Source organism: Lissotriton vulgaris, chromosome 4_1 (genome assembly GCF_964263255.1).
Source record: "Lissotriton vulgaris chromosome 4_1, aLisVul1.2, whole genome shotgun sequence".
NCBI lineage: Eukaryota > Metazoa > Chordata > Amphibia > Caudata > Salamandridae > Lissotriton > Lissotriton vulgaris.
Window position 1 is genome coordinate 133,719,906 of NC_141691.1, and position 17,874 is coordinate 133,737,779.

Genomic DNA, 17,874 nt, shown 5'->3' on the forward strand with positions numbered 1-17,874 from the left:
GTGGATGGTGGGGCGGGGTTGCTGGAGGGAGGGTTTGTTCTTATTAGTTACAGGTGTTCACAGATGGGAGGTACCAACAAAGCAACCTACATATTGTTTTAGAGGAGGACACACATACGCAAAGTGGAACACATCTGACATATAGAACAGCTCAGACCCTTAGATGATACAGGCCAAACGGTTCCGACATGGACAGCATTCGTTTAGGTAACAAGTGAGGCCTAGTGACACAATACTGAAGACAGCTGCAGCCAGAGGTGATCAGTTAATACTGCCATTTTCTGCTGGAGGGTGTATTCTACAGAGGTTCGTGCTACTATACCTCAGGATCCAGGGGCTTGGCCATTTTGATCAAAAAGAACCCTCCATTATGGGTGACAAAAACATGGATGACCCCAATGGCAGTTTTGTGGGGGTGCAGAGCTTCTGGGGACGGATAGAGATGACCCTACTGAGTGTCTATACACCACATATGATTATAGGCTCCCACACTGGCTACGCTCACAAACATATGCTTTGAGACGGCTTCCTGATTACATATAGTTGGTGAGGACTTTAATGATGTCATGGCTATGGACCTTGATCGATAAGGGTCCCCTGCTGCAGCACACCAAGTATCGACCCTTTCTCATTTTCTGATAGGCCTGTCAGATCTGTAGTGTCGTAGGCACCTAGTAAATAGACGATATTCATAATTTTCAGAGGCGCACAAAGTCTTTTCTAGGCTTGACTATATATTTTCTCTGGTGGTGGAAGTTAGTAATATTGAACAGGCAGAATCTATGGCAAGAGGCTTGTTGATCATTCATCTGTTTTACTTAGGATGGGTCAGAGGAAAGGACGAGGGAAAGCTGGGTGGAAATTGAATGCATGGAACTTATGGGACAAGGAGGTAGCATTGCGACTATGCGTCGACACTGAGCTCTATTTTGCTGAAAACAAAAGATCTGTCACATCAAAGATAACACTGTGGGATGCATACAATGCCGTGCTTCATGACAGTTGCAAAAAACACAGTTGATGGACAGAATGTAGAACAATGTCATACATTCACCCCAGTACAAGGATCTGGGCCTAAATCCATCGTTTTTTTGCACTCCACACCACCCTGGGTTAGACACTGGCTATATGCAAATCAGCTCTGACACTGTGCCTCATGGGAACAGTCCAGTCCGAACTACCAAGCCATGTCTTTCCCAGACCGCAATCAAGCATCCAAGGACCGGTTTCTGGCTATCAGCCTTCATCAGCCTGGATAGCTTGACTCCAGTGGTGTGGAGAGCCTGGGACTCACGTCTGAGTATACCCAGCACACTCGGGGTGAAAATTGCAAAAAACACAGTTGATGGACAGAATGTAGAACAATGTCATACATTCACCCCAGTACAAGGATCTGGGCCTAAATCCGTCATTTTTTTGCACTCCACACCACCCTGGGTTAGACACTGGCTATATGCAAATCAGCTCTGACCCTGTGCCTCATGGTAACAGTCCAGTCCGAACTACCAAGCCATGTCTTTCCCAGACCGGAATCAAGCATCCAAGGACCGGTTTCTGGCTATCAGCCTTCATCAGCCTGGATAGCTTGACTCCAGTGGTGTGGAGAGCCTGGGACTCACGTCTGAGTATACCCAGCACACTGGGGGTGAAAATTGCAAAAAACACAGTTGATGGACAGAATGTAGAACAATGTCATACATTCACCCCAGTACAAGGATCTGGGCCTAAATCCATCGGTTTTTTGCACTCCACACCACCCTGGGTTAGACACTGGCTATATGTAAATCAGCTCTGACCCTGTGCCTCATGGGAACAGTCCAGTCTGAACTACCAAGCCATGTCTTTCCCAGACCGGAATCAAGCATCCAAGGACCGGTTTCTGGCTATCAGCCTTCATCAGCCTGGATAGCTTGACTCCAGTGGTCTGGAGAGCCTGGGACTCACGTCTGAGTATACCCAGCACACTCGGGGTGAAAATTGCAAAAGACACAGTTGATGGACAGAATGTAGAACAGTGTCATACATTCACCCGAGTACAAGGATCTGGGCCTAAATCCATCGTTTTTTTTGCACTCCACACCACCCTGGGTTAGACACTGGCTATATGCAAATCAGCTCTGACCCTGTGCCTCATGGGAACAGTCCAGTCCGAACTACCAAGCCATGTCTTTCCCAGACCGGAATCAAGCATCCAAGGACCGGTTTCTGGCTATCAGCCTTCATCAGCCTGGATAGCTTGACTCCAGTGGTGTGGAGAGCCTGGGACTCACGTCTGAGTATACCCAGCACACTGGGGGTGAAAATTGCAAAAAACACAGTTGATGGACAGAATGTAGAACAATGTCATACATTCACCCCAGTACAAGGATCTGGGCCTAAATCCATCGTTTTTTTGCACTCCACACCACCCTGGGTTAGACACTGGCTATATGCAAATCGGCTCTGACCCTGTGCCTCATGGGAACAGTCCAGTTCGAACTACCAAGCCATGTCTTTCCCAGACCGGAATCAAGCATCCAAGGACCGGTTTCTGGCTATCAGCCTTCATCAGCCTAGATAGCTTGACTCCAGTGGTGTGGAGAGCCTGGGACTCACGTCTGAGTATACCCAGCACACTCGGGGTGAAAATTGCAAAAAACACAGTTGATGGACAGAATGTAGAACAATGTCGTACATTCACCCCAGTACAAGGATCTGGGCCTAAATCCATTGTTTCTTTGCACTCCATACCACAGGGCACAGAACCTTAATGCACAGATGAAAAGAAGGGACGTGGCGAATCTTGAAGGGCTTGAGATCCAGATCGCACAGCTGGAAAGGGCCCCAGGTGCTGTTACGGATCCCCTCATTCTCAGACAGATCGTGGTTCTGCAAGCTGGGCATAGGGATCTGACACAGAAGGGTGCGAATAAACAAATGCTGACCGCACTGCACCGCCTGTACAAAACAGGTGGTTAAATGAGTAAGCTCTTAGCATGGTTAAGCATGAGGGAAATGGAGGCCAGGTGGGTGAGGAAGGGTTGTCCTGCGAAACCGACAAGCTCATAGCAGAGGTGTTCGCCCGCTATTACAAGTCATTCTATAAGTCCTAACCACTACATGACATGGCCCTCATTAAGCGATACTTAGACAAGGTCACCACTCTAGTGTTGGATGCAGTGTACCAAGAGGCCCTTGAGAGAGACATCATGTTGAGTGAGGTTCAAATGGCTATTGCAAAACTAAGGACAGGCTAATCCCTAGGGCCAAGTGGCATTCCGGCCGAGTTCTATAAACATTACGCCGGACTTTTAGGGCCTCATTTGTTGAGCCTATTTAGGAAAACAGGACAGGGGAGCTTTGCCTCCAGATCTCTGGCAAGCCACCATCAAGGTGATACCAAAAGACAGTAAACCAAGGGTGGAGTGTGAATCCCATCGCCCAATCTTGTTACTAAATATCGAAGTCTAAATCCTAGCCATGATCCTAGCTGCGATGCTTCTGCACATCATTATGCTTTTAATACATAGAGATCAGTCCGGCTCCATGCCCAGCAGGTCAACACGGTTTAACCTGCGGCGTACACATAACTGGCTGGCAGCGGTGAAGGACTTGCCAGCTCCACATGTCTTTCTCATGGTAGATGCATTTGTCAGGGTACATTGGCCCTTCTGTGAGCAGATGCTACGGAAATTTGGGTTTGGTCCTAATGGGTGGAGGTGATGTACCAGGCCCCAATACCAGCAGTGAGAGTGAATGGTTTGTTGTCATTTGAGTTCCTGATTGAGAGGGAGACCCGACAGGAATACCCCCAATCCCCACTTTTGCTCACAGTTACCATAGAATTCCTGGCTTGCCTGGTGAAAGCCCATCCAAGTGTGAAGGGGTTTAAATCATCTGCTGCTTGTAAGGAGGAGGAGAAATTATCACTTTATGTAGATGAGATCCTCCTTTATATTTACAAACCCGCAATAACGATCCTGGCGTTTTTTAGGTTTTTACTAGTAAATGCATGCGTACGAAGTACGCATGCGCTAGGAAAAATCTTATGATCTGTGTGTGGAGTCGGGTAACAGCCCCCTCCTCCCATTGGCTAGCCCCATAAATGGAGGCTAACCATTGGGAGTTGGCTCTGTCCGTCAATCCCGGACCAGATTCGGGGGCGTTCCCGAGATTTTTTGGCTTTTGGCTACGTCAGCCGAAAGCCTGTTCTCGGGAACGCCCGCGAATCTGTGCCGGCATTGACGGCACCCGCCCTCATTGCAGTTGAGCATTATGTTCACTGTTTATAAAGTTTATTTATAAAGTAATAGTAATGAAAGAGCGCGCCTTACACCGTGCCGCCCGCAGAGCTGTATTCATTTAATATTACTTCGCACACAGGAGGGGTGTAAATGTAATGGTTATGTAGAGACCCCGTCTCTCGCTGGGCTCGGCCTATAAACACTCCTTGGGCCGCACTGGGATTGGCCCAGCCGGCCGAGCCTCCGCCGCGTCATCGGGAGGAGGAGGAGGAGTGGAGAGCATTATGTTCACTGTAATAGTAATGAAAGAGCGCGCCTTACACCGTGCCGCCCGCAGAGCTGTATTCATTTAATATTACTTCGCACACAGGAGGGGTGTAAATGTAATGGTTATGTAGAGACCCCGTCTCTCGCTGGGCTCGGCCTTTAAACACTCCTTAGCCCCCATCCCCCTCGGCGTCACTCCGATTGTAATCTGGTGAGTCGGTCGCCTCCCGCAGAGCACCCCCTGCTCGGAGAACTGTACAGGGCAGAAAGACCAAAGCGTGTTTTGCATTCCCTGACTACATTTACCTGCATTAGTCAAATATTTCGGCGCCTTCCAGCCACTCGCTGGTCGTCCACTAAGTTTCTCTATGCTTCTGACCTCATGCACGCGCCAGGTTGTCCTGTGCATCTGTGCCCGATGAGCACGCACTTCTTGCGTCTCTCGTATGCCCCGCTGAGCTTCTATCTCATGCATACTTGTCTGTGCACACATTTGACCTATTTTTCGTTGCACTCCGCCCTGTGTATCCAGCTCTTTTTTTAAACTCTTTTTATTAACAGCTTACATGAAACAATGACGGTCATACATTCATACATTGGAGTCATCTACGTGCACCAGAAAAGACACAGCATCAATAGGCTTCAGAGCAGCAGAATAATCAGGACTTACAGAGAATGACTGTTTTAAACTACGCCTCAGCGATCCAGCTCTTTCTTGATCCTCATTCTTGCACGCGCATGTGTATGTCTGCTTTATTTTAGCTATAGTTCAATGTATATTCCCTCATCGGTACCCATAACTTTCTTGTGCACCAGCAACACCTGCCTGTACTGGTTTTCCCGTTCATTCGCCTTCGGGTTCTCAAGTTTTCCAGTCCGTGCTCGAGCAGCCACTCATTCCCGGTATTTTCTTTCAATACTGGAACTTGTAGTCCTGATTTTAAAATGGGTTAAACGTGACTACAGATCTCAGCATTGAACATAAACCACTCGGATATTGTGCGGAATCGAAATTTGCCTAGCGTAGTAACGGTAAGTTTCAATTCTATTAAGGACACGGAGGCGAGGATTATGCTTTTCTCTCTTCGCTGTTTATTCACATTACACCACACAGCAGCCAGAAAAGCATCAAAACTTTGACAAATTTTTTGTATTCCAAACACAGGAATATCAGAAAACATCGTAATAACATTTTTAATAACTACAAGTCCCATGAGATCAACATTAGGCAGTCCTTCCTTAGTGTCCATAAATCCCAATATAAGGCGTCCATCCTGTGAACTCCTCCTCTTTCTTCGTCGTGAGTCAGGCCAAAGTCTCAAGCATCTCGTTTCGCACCATCATTCCCTGGCGGAAAAAAGAACAACGTGAGCTAAGCCATACCCGCTGGGTTCGAAGGCAAGAGAACAAGACAATGCCACAAGTCAACGACATGCAATCCAGAACAAGAATCCACATTGAAATTCGGAAAGAGATTACTTACACCAGTACGGGTGGGATCTCCGCAGGAGGTATGGGTGGGATAATCCTCGCCTCCGTGTCCTTAATAGAATTGAAACTTATCGTTACTACGCTAGGCAAATTTCGATTCTATGTCAGGACCGGAGGCTTCGGATTATGCTTGTTCAAAGCTTGTCCACCACCAAACTAGCAATATCCACCACCGGCTTAAAATAGAACCTCTTGAAGGTGGAATCCGAAGACCAGTCCGCAGCGCGCATGAGGTCTTCCAAACGCGCCCCAAGGGCGAACCCTTTGGAGGCCATGGCCCCTCTTGCTGAGTGAGCTCCGAACTGCCTCGTATCAATACCAGCTTCCTGCATTACCCAACGCACCCACCTGGCTATAGTGGGAGAAGAGACAGCCTCGTGAGGTTTGCGCAGCGCAATGAGTAATTGCCGTTTGCCCGGAGGGCGAAGTTCCGTCGTGACCTCCTCATAGGTTTTCAAACACTGTACCACACACAACTTAGGGGCATCTGCAAATGCCGGATAAGAAATAGACCTCGTAGCCGATTTCGTGCGGCGGCCCACGGTAAAGGTAACCCCATCCGGGGAGAACGCTCTCGCCGTGACATCTAGGGCACGCACATCAGACACTCTGCGACAAGACACTAAACAGAGGAGCATCGCCAGTTTAGCTGACAGTTCCTTTAAGGAGAGATACTTGTTAGGCTGCCATGAAAGAAAAAGGTTTAACACCACGTTAACATCCCACAGGACGGAATAACGTGGCTCCGGCGGTAAAGCCAGACGCACTCGTCTGAGGAGCCGACACACAAGGGGATGTTCCCCGACCGCCACTCCATCCAACTGCACATGAGCTGCTGATATGGCAGAACGTATCGTGTTAATAGTCCGGTATGCTAAGCCGGCAGTAGAGAGCTCCGCCAGAAAATTCAGGATAGGAACGAGGCCTGCGACCATGGGATCCAAACCCCGTCGAAGACACCAACGAACCCACCTGGTCCAAGCCGATCTATACCTCTTGGCAGTGCTGCCTGCCCAGGCCTTGGACAAAAAGTGCTGAGCTGAGTTCGAAAGGCCAGGGAGCGACCAGCGTCGCCTGAAAGCCTCCATGCCATGAGGCGGAGAGAACCCTGGAGGAGATGGTGAAGGACCCCGTCCGGATTGAGGAGAAGACGAGGAAGCCGGGGGAGTAGGATTGGAGAATCCCAGGAAAGTTCCAGAAGAACTGGAAACCACACTTGCGACCTCCACACGAGCGTCACCATCACCACGTCCGCCATTTGTCGGCGAATCTGGGCCGCGGCCCGCACTATCATGGAGAAAGGCGGGAAGGCATACGGTCGTTCCTGGCTCCAGTCTTGGAGGAACGCATCCGTTGCCTCCGCCAAGGGATCCGGTCTCCAGCTGAAGAACCTCAGCAGCTGAAAGTCCAGACGGGACGCAAACAGGTCTATGCAAAAAGGACCCCAGCAAGCCGCCAGCCAGTGGAACACTTGGACATCCAGCTTCCACAGGCTGGAGTCTCGAAGGTATCTCGAGTGCCAATCTGCCACTTGATTGGCCCGTCCCGGCAGGTATTCTGCCGTTACCGAGACCTGATGGGCGAGACAATAATCCCAAAAGTCTTTCGCCAGATCCGCTAGGGCTCGCGATCGCGGACCCCCTAGATGGTTCACATACCGAACCGCCGAGACATTGTCCATCCGCAGAAGGACACATGACTTCACCGAGTCCCTCGTCCAGCAACGGACGGCGAACGAACCTGCTAGAAGCTCCAAGCAGTTGATGTGAAGTCGCTGTTCGTCGGACGACCAGGCGCCGCCTGTGGAGAAATCCCCGCAGCGGGCGCCCCAGCCGGACCTGCTGGCGTCGGACTCGATTACCAAGTCCGGAACGGAACCGAAAATCGCCCGGCCGTTCCACGCCTCCATGTGGGCGAGCCACCAGGACATTTCCTCCTTGACCTCCACCGACAGGGGAATCAAACGGTCGTAAGAGAGCCCCCTGCGCAAATGTTGCGCTTTCAGACGCTGAAGGGCCCGATAGTGAAGAGGGCCTGGAAATATTGCCTGAATTGACGACGAGAGAAGGCCCACCACTCTGGCAACCTGCCGAAGGGAGGTGTGTGATTTGGAAATAGTTTGCCGTAGCACATGTTTGATTTTGGCCATCTTCCTGGATGGCAGACTGAGAGTCGATTTTACCGAATCCACCATGAAGCCCAGGAACACCATTTGCTGGGCGGGTGTGAAAACCGACTTCTCCCTGTTGACGATAAAACCCAGACCTTGCAACAGGGAGATTGTCAGGGACAGATGAGCGGCCAACTAGCTCGGGACCTGGCCCAGCAGCAAAATGTCGTCGAGGTAGACGATCAGCCGAATCCCCTGACTCCGCAGGGCTTCTATGGCCGGGTGCAGAATTTTTGTAAAGCACCAAGGGGCCGAGGAAAGACCGAACGGAAGGGCCTTGAACTCGAACACCATGCCTTTCCAGCAAAACTGGAGGAAACGGCGATGCGGGGGGTAAATGGGAACCACCAAATACGCATCTTTGAGGTCCAGACGGACCATCCAATCGTTCGGGAGCAAAACGTCTCTCAACAGATGGATGCCCTCCATCTTGAAGTGGTTGTACACTACCCAGCCATTGAACTCCCTGAGGTTGATGACTGGCCGTCTGCCTCCGTCCACCTTTTCCACAAGAAAAATATTGCTCAGGAAACCCCCGGGGTGACGCGTTGTTCGACAAATAGCCCCTTTGCGCAGCAGCGCCGAGACTTCTTCGTCGATCAACAGCACGTTCGGCTGAGAAAAAGTTATGGGCCGAGGAGGCTGTAACTGGGACGGCTGGTCGTAAAACTCTATGCGGTACCCCTGCACGGTCTGAAGGACCCGTGCGTCCGTCGTAATAGCCGCCCATGCCTGGGGGAAACATGCCAACCTCCCCCCAATAACAACCTGATCCGCAGGGATTAAACTCACCGTGTGAATTGTTGCCGCCGGAGTCGTTCCGGAAGTGTCCGCATCCTCGGAAACGCTGACCTCTGGTTGGGTAAAAGTTGTTGTAGTTCGCCGAGGAGTTGTAGCCTCCTCTGCCGGAGCCATGCCCTTTACCGGGCTGCTGCTGACCACCACGGCCGGTCGTGAGGCCCCTACCACGACCAGCCCCTCGGGAAAAATGCTGGTGGAAGACCCGCTTGATGGTTGACTGGGCCTTGTCCAGGGAAGTGAAGGTGGAAACAAACTTTCCCAGCTCCTTTATGAACGGCTCCCCAAAGAGACCACCCTGAGCAACAGCGCCAGCTTCCGAGGAAGCCAAATCACCTAACTTGGGGTCCAGTTTGATCAGCAGCGACCGACGCCGTTCGGTCGAAAGGGCGCAGTTAGCATTCCCCAGGAATATAACGGCCCGCTGCGCCCAATTGGACAAAACCTCTGGGCATATGGCGCTGCCCGACACCTTGGCTTCCTCGGCCATATCCAGGATCTTGGTGAGGGGGCCGATGGTGTCCAATAGCTTGTCCTGACAGGAACGCCAAGAACGGTCGATCCCTTTACGGGGGTCTTTCACAAACTTCGCCATGAAGGTGGCCATCTTCCCATCTAGTTCCGGCGTCATAGCCACCTTCCCATCCAAAGTCGGGTGGGGGCATACGCCCCTCAAGCAACTGCGCGCCTCCTTCTCCAAGGGCTTGCGGAGGCGGCCCGCCACAAATTGCGCCACCTTGTCCCCAGGCGCCCAAGCAGCCGACCGAGGGTGCATGATCTCATCCGGGTCGAGCATGCCCGAAGTGTCCTTGGGCAACTCCGTCGAGTTAGATGCCAGTCGCCACGACCGTACGGAGTCTTCGTCGTCGTCTTCGTCTGTATCCGCGGGGGAAACACCCCCCGGAGAGGCCGGGACAGCATCCGCCGGCGCCGAAGGAGTCTGAGGCGGGGCGCCGCGGAGGCAGACCCGGACCCCTTAGCCAGGAAAGCGTCTCGAAGGCGCTCGAAAGCGTCCTTGTCCACGCCCTGCGCACCACTGGGACCCGCGTCCCCCCGTGGCTTCTTGGCCGCTGGTGGCCGGCTAGGATCGTTGGCGGGTATCCCCGCGCGACCCGGCGCCAACTTGGCACACTCCTCAACAATGCGGGCCGATAGCCTGTCCTATATAGGCCCAACGATTTCCTGCACACAACGGTAAATCGACTGATCCACAGCCGCATAGAATTCGTCGTCTTGGAGGTATTGGTGTGACTCCTCCTCCTCGACGTAGTACCCCTCAGCCATGGCGTCCACCACGCAGTCAAAAAGAGTCAGGTATCTGAGGGTTCGAAGGCGTAGACAAACAGCCACTTGTGGGCCAACCTGAGGTTAGCAAAGTTTGTAGGCCGGTGGAACCAGGCAGTCACGAAGGCAGCACCAGCCTTCTCAGCGCGCCGACCCTCTCTCCAGAGACCGGGTCGCCCCGCCTCCCAGCGCGCTTGAGCGGGTAACACCCCAGCGGAAGCTGATGCAGGAAAGGTGCTGAAAATCGCCCGCGGGCGTCAAGATGGTCACAACCACCAGTACAGACCCCAACGGGGCGTTCAAGCACAGGACAGTACAACCCAAGAGGGCGTCAGGGTTAGGCGGCAGCAGGGCTCCGGCGACGTCGACTCCCCAGCGCGGCTCCAATCAGCGAGACGGAAGCCGCACGCGGGCAGGCGAGACGCTACGGCGCCCTCTAGCGGCGAAATCAACACCGCGGAACACACGGGGACATCGCGTAAGGGGCGAAGGCGTCCCCGCGATGGAAGGGGCTCTGGAAGGGAAAAACCCCACAGACCCCCCAAAGCAATAGCAAGAATCTATGCAAATAGAATATCAAGTTACAAGAAAACACAAGACCTCAGCAAACACAAAATTGCGAGAGGGAGAAATAGTACTTAACTGGCTGCGAAGCAGCGAAGAAAGAGGAGTAGTTCACAGGATGGACGCCTTATATTGGGATTTATGGACACTAAGGAAGGACTGCCTAATGTTGATCTCATGGGACTTGTAGTTATTAAAAATGTTATTACGATGTTTTCTGATATTCCTGTGTTTGGAATACAAAAATGTTTTCAAAGTTTTGATGCTTTTCTGGCTGCTGTGTGGTGTAATGTGAATAAACAGCGAAGAGAGAAAAGCATAATCCGAAGCCTCCGGTCCTGACATAGAATAAAGCTCGGTGTTTTCCACTCCCACTAAAATGCGGTTTCTATGGGTTCAGATATTTACTGGTTGTGTTAATTACCTCTAATGCCGACTTCAGCTTCTGAATAAGGCTCACCGTGCATATTCAGTATTAAACACACCAAAAGTCTGCATTTTTGCCTTTTCCAGGTTTTCTCTGCTAAGGAATTTTTGCAAGTTCGACACGCCGGAATCTGTCAGTAGTAGACTGTGGTTGCGATAATTATTAGACAACTCGTTATGAGTCCCGGGTCGCGGCGGTGATGATTCACAAAACAGTCCAGCAAACTAAAGAAAATACGGTAAAATTCTGTGTCTGCGAAGATTTCAATCGGAAGGTGTAGCGTTAAGAAAATGTGATTTGGAAATTTCGCCTTTCTTCCATATGCAAAATCCTTCCTCCACAATTATGGCTTTTTCAGTGCTGCCTTCTAGAAGCTTACTTATTGTTAGAAGTGAAATGAGAGAGAGGAAAGGCCTTTACCTTGTTTGGCAATTCTTACAAAGTTACAACTCTGAGGCTGTACACCAACACAGGTGCCACCACCTACGGTGCGACCAGGAGACCATTATGTTTCTGACCCTTCGCCACTCTTATGATTGTGAAAAATCCATCGACCTCTTAGATATTCTGAAGCAATAAGTCAATGACACGTATATATTTTCTGTGACTCAGGTCGAAGTGTATTTTAGAAATAGTAAATGTGTTCAAACTAGACAAACCCGTTGTAATGGTTTGTTTACATTCTGCTTCTGATGCCATGACACAATACTTCACCTGCAACACTAGGGCAAGATCCTTGTCTTCGGAAATGTAGAGGCTGCCAGACACTTTATAAAGAAAATTTGTGACAAGAGAGTACCTTGGAAAAAGTCCACTAAATACTTATTTCAGCTATTGAGTGCCCAATCTGAATATCATTGAGTTTAATACGTTACACCACAGAAGGCTATCAGTGAAGCTGTTGGGCTGCTGCCCCCTGTGGTCTAGAAGAAGCTGACCCACCGAAATTAAAGGTTTCTAATGTGTTGGCGGAAAAATTTGCTTTTGTGTGCTTGGTACCCCACCTGGAGAACATATATATTAGTTTTCATTTTAGCCTTCTTGGTCTGATGTTTGTTTGCTAACCACACAGCCTTGAGCCTCATAAGCTAAAAAGAAGATATTAATATTTCAGAAGGTGAACATTTTTTGGCAAAGGGCTCCCACAAACAGGCCATGGCCACAACGACAGCATTCTGCTGGTCATGCCAGCTCGACTTGCATGTTTCTGTTGTAAAGAAACAAACCCCAAAATAAGTGGTTTGTGTTGAAAAATAGGATAGCAATGGTCGAGACACAATGGAAACTTTTGACAGGAATTTGGGGTAATTGTACATTTTTCCTATTTTGACTGCCCTTCCTTAAACAAAAGTGTGGTGGGCAGAACAACCGTCGATGGTTGACGGATTGAGGAGTGCAGAATACACTGACCCCCTGCTTCTTGGTCTAACTCAGTCATTGCCCTATTTTCATGTTGATCCCCAGTGTGTGTGGGGGGTCTCGCAGTGTGTGGGGGGGGCTCGCAGTGTGTGGGGCTCGCAGTGTGTGGGGGGGCTCGCAGTGTGTGTGGGGGGCTCTGTGTGGGGGTGTGTGGGGGGCTCTGTGAGGTTGTGTGTGGGGGGGCTCTGTGAGGGGGGCTCTGTGTGGCTGTGTGTGTGTGGGTCTGTGTGTGTGTGTGGGGGGGCTCTGTGTGGGTGTATGCCAGGAAGCATAAATAGTAGTGATTCCCCAAAATTACCCTGAAGGGAGGTATCAAAGTGCTGGGCCTAAATGGGGTCCCTATTGACTTATTCAAAGACAATAGATTGGTGAGCCCCACTATTATTTAACGTATTGAGGAGTGCAGAATACACTGACCCCCTGCTTCTTGGTCTAACTCAGTCATTGCCCTATTTTCATGTTGATCCCCAGTGTGTGTGGGGGGTCTCGCAGTGTGTGGGGGGGGGCTCGCAGTGTGTGGGGCTCGCAGTGTGTGGGGAGGGCTTGCAGTGTGTGGGGGGCTCTGTGTGGGTGTGTGGGGGGCTCTGTGTGAGGGGGGCTCTGTGTGGCTGTGTGTGTGTGAGGCTCTGTATGTGTGTGGGGGGCTCTGTGTGGGTGTGTGTGTGGGGGGCTCTGTGTGTGTGTGGGGGGGGGCTCTCTGTGGGTGTTTGTGTGTGGCATTTGCGAGAGATTAAGCTAATGACATTGTAAATGACAATGCCATTTATTTATGTTAGAAAAAACATAAATAAAAATAATGTCAAGAGCAATGCCAATAGCTCTAACTTTAACAAAGGCAAAACCATTGCATTGTAAATGCTTGTTTCCTCTTTGAGGAATGCAGCGCACATTCTGGCTTTAGGATAAATTGGGAGAAGTCGCTGCTATATCAACTTCAGGGGCGGGTAGACATGTCTTCGCTCCAGCAGAGATTGGAAGTGGCTTCCGATGGTTTAAAATATTTGGGGATCTTTGAAATGCCACTGAGAGAGTTATGCTTCCATGGAAACCTGGGGAAGGTAATATTGAACTTCCAGGAGGATGCTGAGTGATGGAGAAGGCTGCCCCTAACTAACCCTTTTGGGGCGTGTGACCATCTTCAAAATGATCATGCTCCCTAAGCTGCTCTACGTACTTCAGAACACATACTATTACATCCTACAAATAGTGTTTCCCAAAATAGAGGGGTGGAAATCTGTCCTTTGGAATGAGGGACAACTCAAAGTTGCACTTAAAACATTGCAGCGCAATCCGTAAAACGGAGGGGTCGCCCACCCTGTTGTAGAGGGTTGCTTCTGGGAAGCCCACTTAATTAAAATAAATTATTGGATTTTTGCTGCTCTGGATCATTTGACCTTTTGGCTGGTGAGGGCAAAGCTTGAGACATGATCACAACCACACCATCTTAACAGCGGGAAAGAGACCTAGCAGCTGATACCAGTGACCAAAGAGGCCATATTGGCATGGATTAAAGCAACTCAAACTGTTGAGTGGTCACGTAAAATTACTAAGGAAACTCCCATTTGGGCAGGAACATGGCTTAGCGAACTATGGAAGCTGCAGGGGTTTGAGGCATGGGAAAGTATTGGAATCTCCAAAGTGGAGTCCTGCTGGACAGAGGAGACATTATGCCCTTTTCCTTGTTCCATCGGGAGTGCCACCTACACCTGAATCAATTTTTTTAATACGCGCAACTGCGACACGATTGGCAGGCTGAGGAGCTGACACGTACAGAGATCCCAGAATACGTTCCTTATAGAGGGGTGGATACCCATGGAAGAACTGGGGGGGAGTGCAGACCCACACACATACAAGACATTAAACAATAATAGGCCAGATAACCTAGGTAAATTCAGAGGGAGATGGGAGCAATATGTGGGGGAGTTGGAGGATATAGATTAAGAGGCAGTGCTAATGAACCCTACAGAAGTGGCTATAAAGTCTCGATTGTGGTTGATACAGTTCAAGATCTTACACAGTGTTTATTATAAACAACGCAGACTATATGGCATGGGTAGGCTGCCACCCCGACATGTATGTGTTGTGATGAGGCCAGCGGGACCTTCCTACATATGTTCTGGGACTGCCCGCTCGTTCACTGGGTCATGATTATTTAAGATCTCAGTGCTATAATGGAGGTAACAATCCCGCTTGAACCGAAGTGTGTTCTCCTGAGATTTCTCATTGATGTAGATGCCCCATGTGCTAAGCTTCAATTTAGTGGTCTGGGCCTGGTGGTGGCCAAAAGGGACGTGGGCAAGGCTTTGGGGTGAACGCGAGGTCCCAACCATTTAAGAATATCGGCTGGGATGGATATGTACAGGGCCGCAGACAAAGCCACGTACCACTTATTGGGCTGTCCCCGTACATTCTATAAGGTGTGGGAGGGCTGGCTCAAATGATATGGGCTGGGGTCATTGGAGGGATGAGTTGGACCTTCATCAAATTCAGAAACGATCTAGGAACACATGAACCAGGGGAGGCATGTTTGTGATCTGATTGTTTTCTCTTTTTCTTGAATGCACATTGGATGTCCTTCCTATTGTATACTACAATACGGGCAGTGTGGTTTACTCCCTTTGAGTTTGTGCTGATACAGGTGCACGTTGTGTGTTGATACTTTATAAAAACAAAAAAGATTTTGTTTTAAGTGTCTTTAGGGCTCATTTAGATATGTAGCCTCTAGTAAAAGTGAACGCGTTTCTGTCTTATGAAAATTCTGTGACTTCCTCAGGACAAACACAAGTACCTTTTAGTAGGCTTTTGAAATATATGCAAGTCACATATAGAGTCGATAACATGGTTTGTTACAAAGGACATATCCTGTGAAGTATCACGCTTAATTTTATCCCGGCGGAGCGCCACAATTCATTAGGGTTAATGGAAACAGCTTTCCCATAGACAGCAATTCAGGATGGAGTATAGAAAGGGAGGAATTGAAAATGCTTCATATAATATCTGTCTGATCACTAACAAAGCATTAAAAGTAAGCATATCTCCCGAGCATCCATTTATTTCATCCTTACACTGAGCTCCTTAGTGACCGCAAAGAGTCTGTGGGCATCACTTATTATCAACATGCTGATAACACCATCCTTACCTCGGCATAAATTCCATGTTCCCTGTCATTCACCTCAAATAGTATCTTGACCAAATACAACCTTGAATGACAACTATGAAACTCAAACTGAAAGTGAACCATTCAATATCTGAATTCCTACTCTTCTTCCTTTAAAACAGAAATGACCCATAGGAAACATTGCTTGGCTGACTTGTTACAGCCAGCATCCTCTCTGAGATAATCACTTTACTAAATCTACAGGCTTTACTCTGGGAAGCTAATGACATATAGGCAAACACATAAATCAGCAATAGCAAAAGTGACTTCAATCAGATGAACTCCTGATGACCACAGTAAGAGATGCAAAGAAGGGGGAGACAGCACCTATGACAACCATTAAATCTTATGGCGCACCTGCCTAGGGGCTATCTACATATAACTACTTAAACCCCACCACTCATTGACCCAAGCACTACTCATACACACATTAAATGAAGTTAGGAGGCATATATATGACAGACTATAGGGATTTACACAGAGAGACCCAATAGGCTGTGTCACTATTGAGGCACAGGCATAAAAACTTGAACCCCAATATCATTAACCAGCTGCCACCAATCAGAATTGGCTCATGGCCTGATCATATGGCCTAGCCTCATCACCCAACAATGTGTAATGTAATGTAAGATGGATTTGTATAGCGGTGCTCACCACACGTGAGGGTTACAAGCACTGTTGTGGAGTAACAGAAAAACACATGTAGAATCTATGTCAAGAGACATGTTGAACAAGCCTCTTGCATAAGATACATACCAAGAATATCAGTATGAGAAATGAGGAGAAGAATTTAATATGTCAATGTGCCCGGGACGTTCCACCCTACAGCTTGATCCACGGATCTGTAATCACCTCCAGTCGCGGCCGCCACAGAAAAATACCAGAGGGACAGGGGAAGAGAGGGGTAAACGGGAAGCCGATGGGGGGGCACGCAGTGGGGAGTTAATAATCAAAAATAATGTAAACCAATTACCTGGTGCTGTTGGCTGCTTTGCGCTCCTCTGCTGCAATTCCAGATCAGCATCACAACTCCCATCCAATCCCAGCAATGCTCTTAAGCATGATTGGCCTGACGGGCTTAAAAAACGCTCGCTCAGGCACAGGAAGTCTGTGTTTTTTCCCCAACCTAACTGTGTAATACAGCCGTGTTGCAGAAATCTAAGTGTGCATGGCAGTTTGGGTGGCCTGAGACGACAGGCCAAATTGACATGAGCACTTACAAGTGCACCTACCACATCTCCTACGCCCTTTCATGGCCCGGCCCCGCCTCTCCCTGCACACGCTGGCTCAGAGCCAGCAGCTAAAATATAAAACAATAGTAAGATATTGTTTATTTTTCAGCTGCTGGCTCTGATCCAGTGAGGCAACGTTCTTTTGAAATTGCGGAGGACCCGCTACTGATCACTTCCGGTTTCAAATGCTAAGAAGCAAAGCAGAGCGACAGCTCCAAGGGAAGAATGTAAAATGGAGATAGGTTTCAATATTTCTAAGAAGCACTCCAATGTTATATCAATTGTTTTGGACTTCTGACTGCAACAAGAGTGCTAAGATTCTTCTAGGTCAGCTGTTGGGCTTCTTCCGTTTTGAGCATTCTCTTATTATCAGTTGTTTGCCTTGAAAAAACAAGTCAAAATTGCTGTTCTGGGAATCATTTTTATTTGTTTTTCTGCATTATACACCTGCTGATGTAATGAGGGGCAGGAAAAGGCACGTTCTTGATATACAGGCAATCACTCACCCTCTTGGAAGGTTTGGTGTCTTTACTCCTTGCTGGGCTCTTCATTTTTCAAATGTGATCCTAAAAGGAAAGAATGAGACACATCCACCACATGCCCTGAAGCTCGTCCAACTTCACTGTGCCCGGCCAACTTCACTGTGCCATGTGTGTCTCGCTGCTCCAGTCAAGGTGTCTTCTTTAAATTCTGGTAGCTGCAGTCTTGTTTATCCCATTTTAAAACCATGACTTCAAGTCCCAGAGTGCAAAAAATAAAACTTTGACCTACGCTCACGAAACAAAAACAGTTTTTTTATTTGATCTTTAAAGCTTCTCCCCTTTTCTTTTTCCTAATTACAG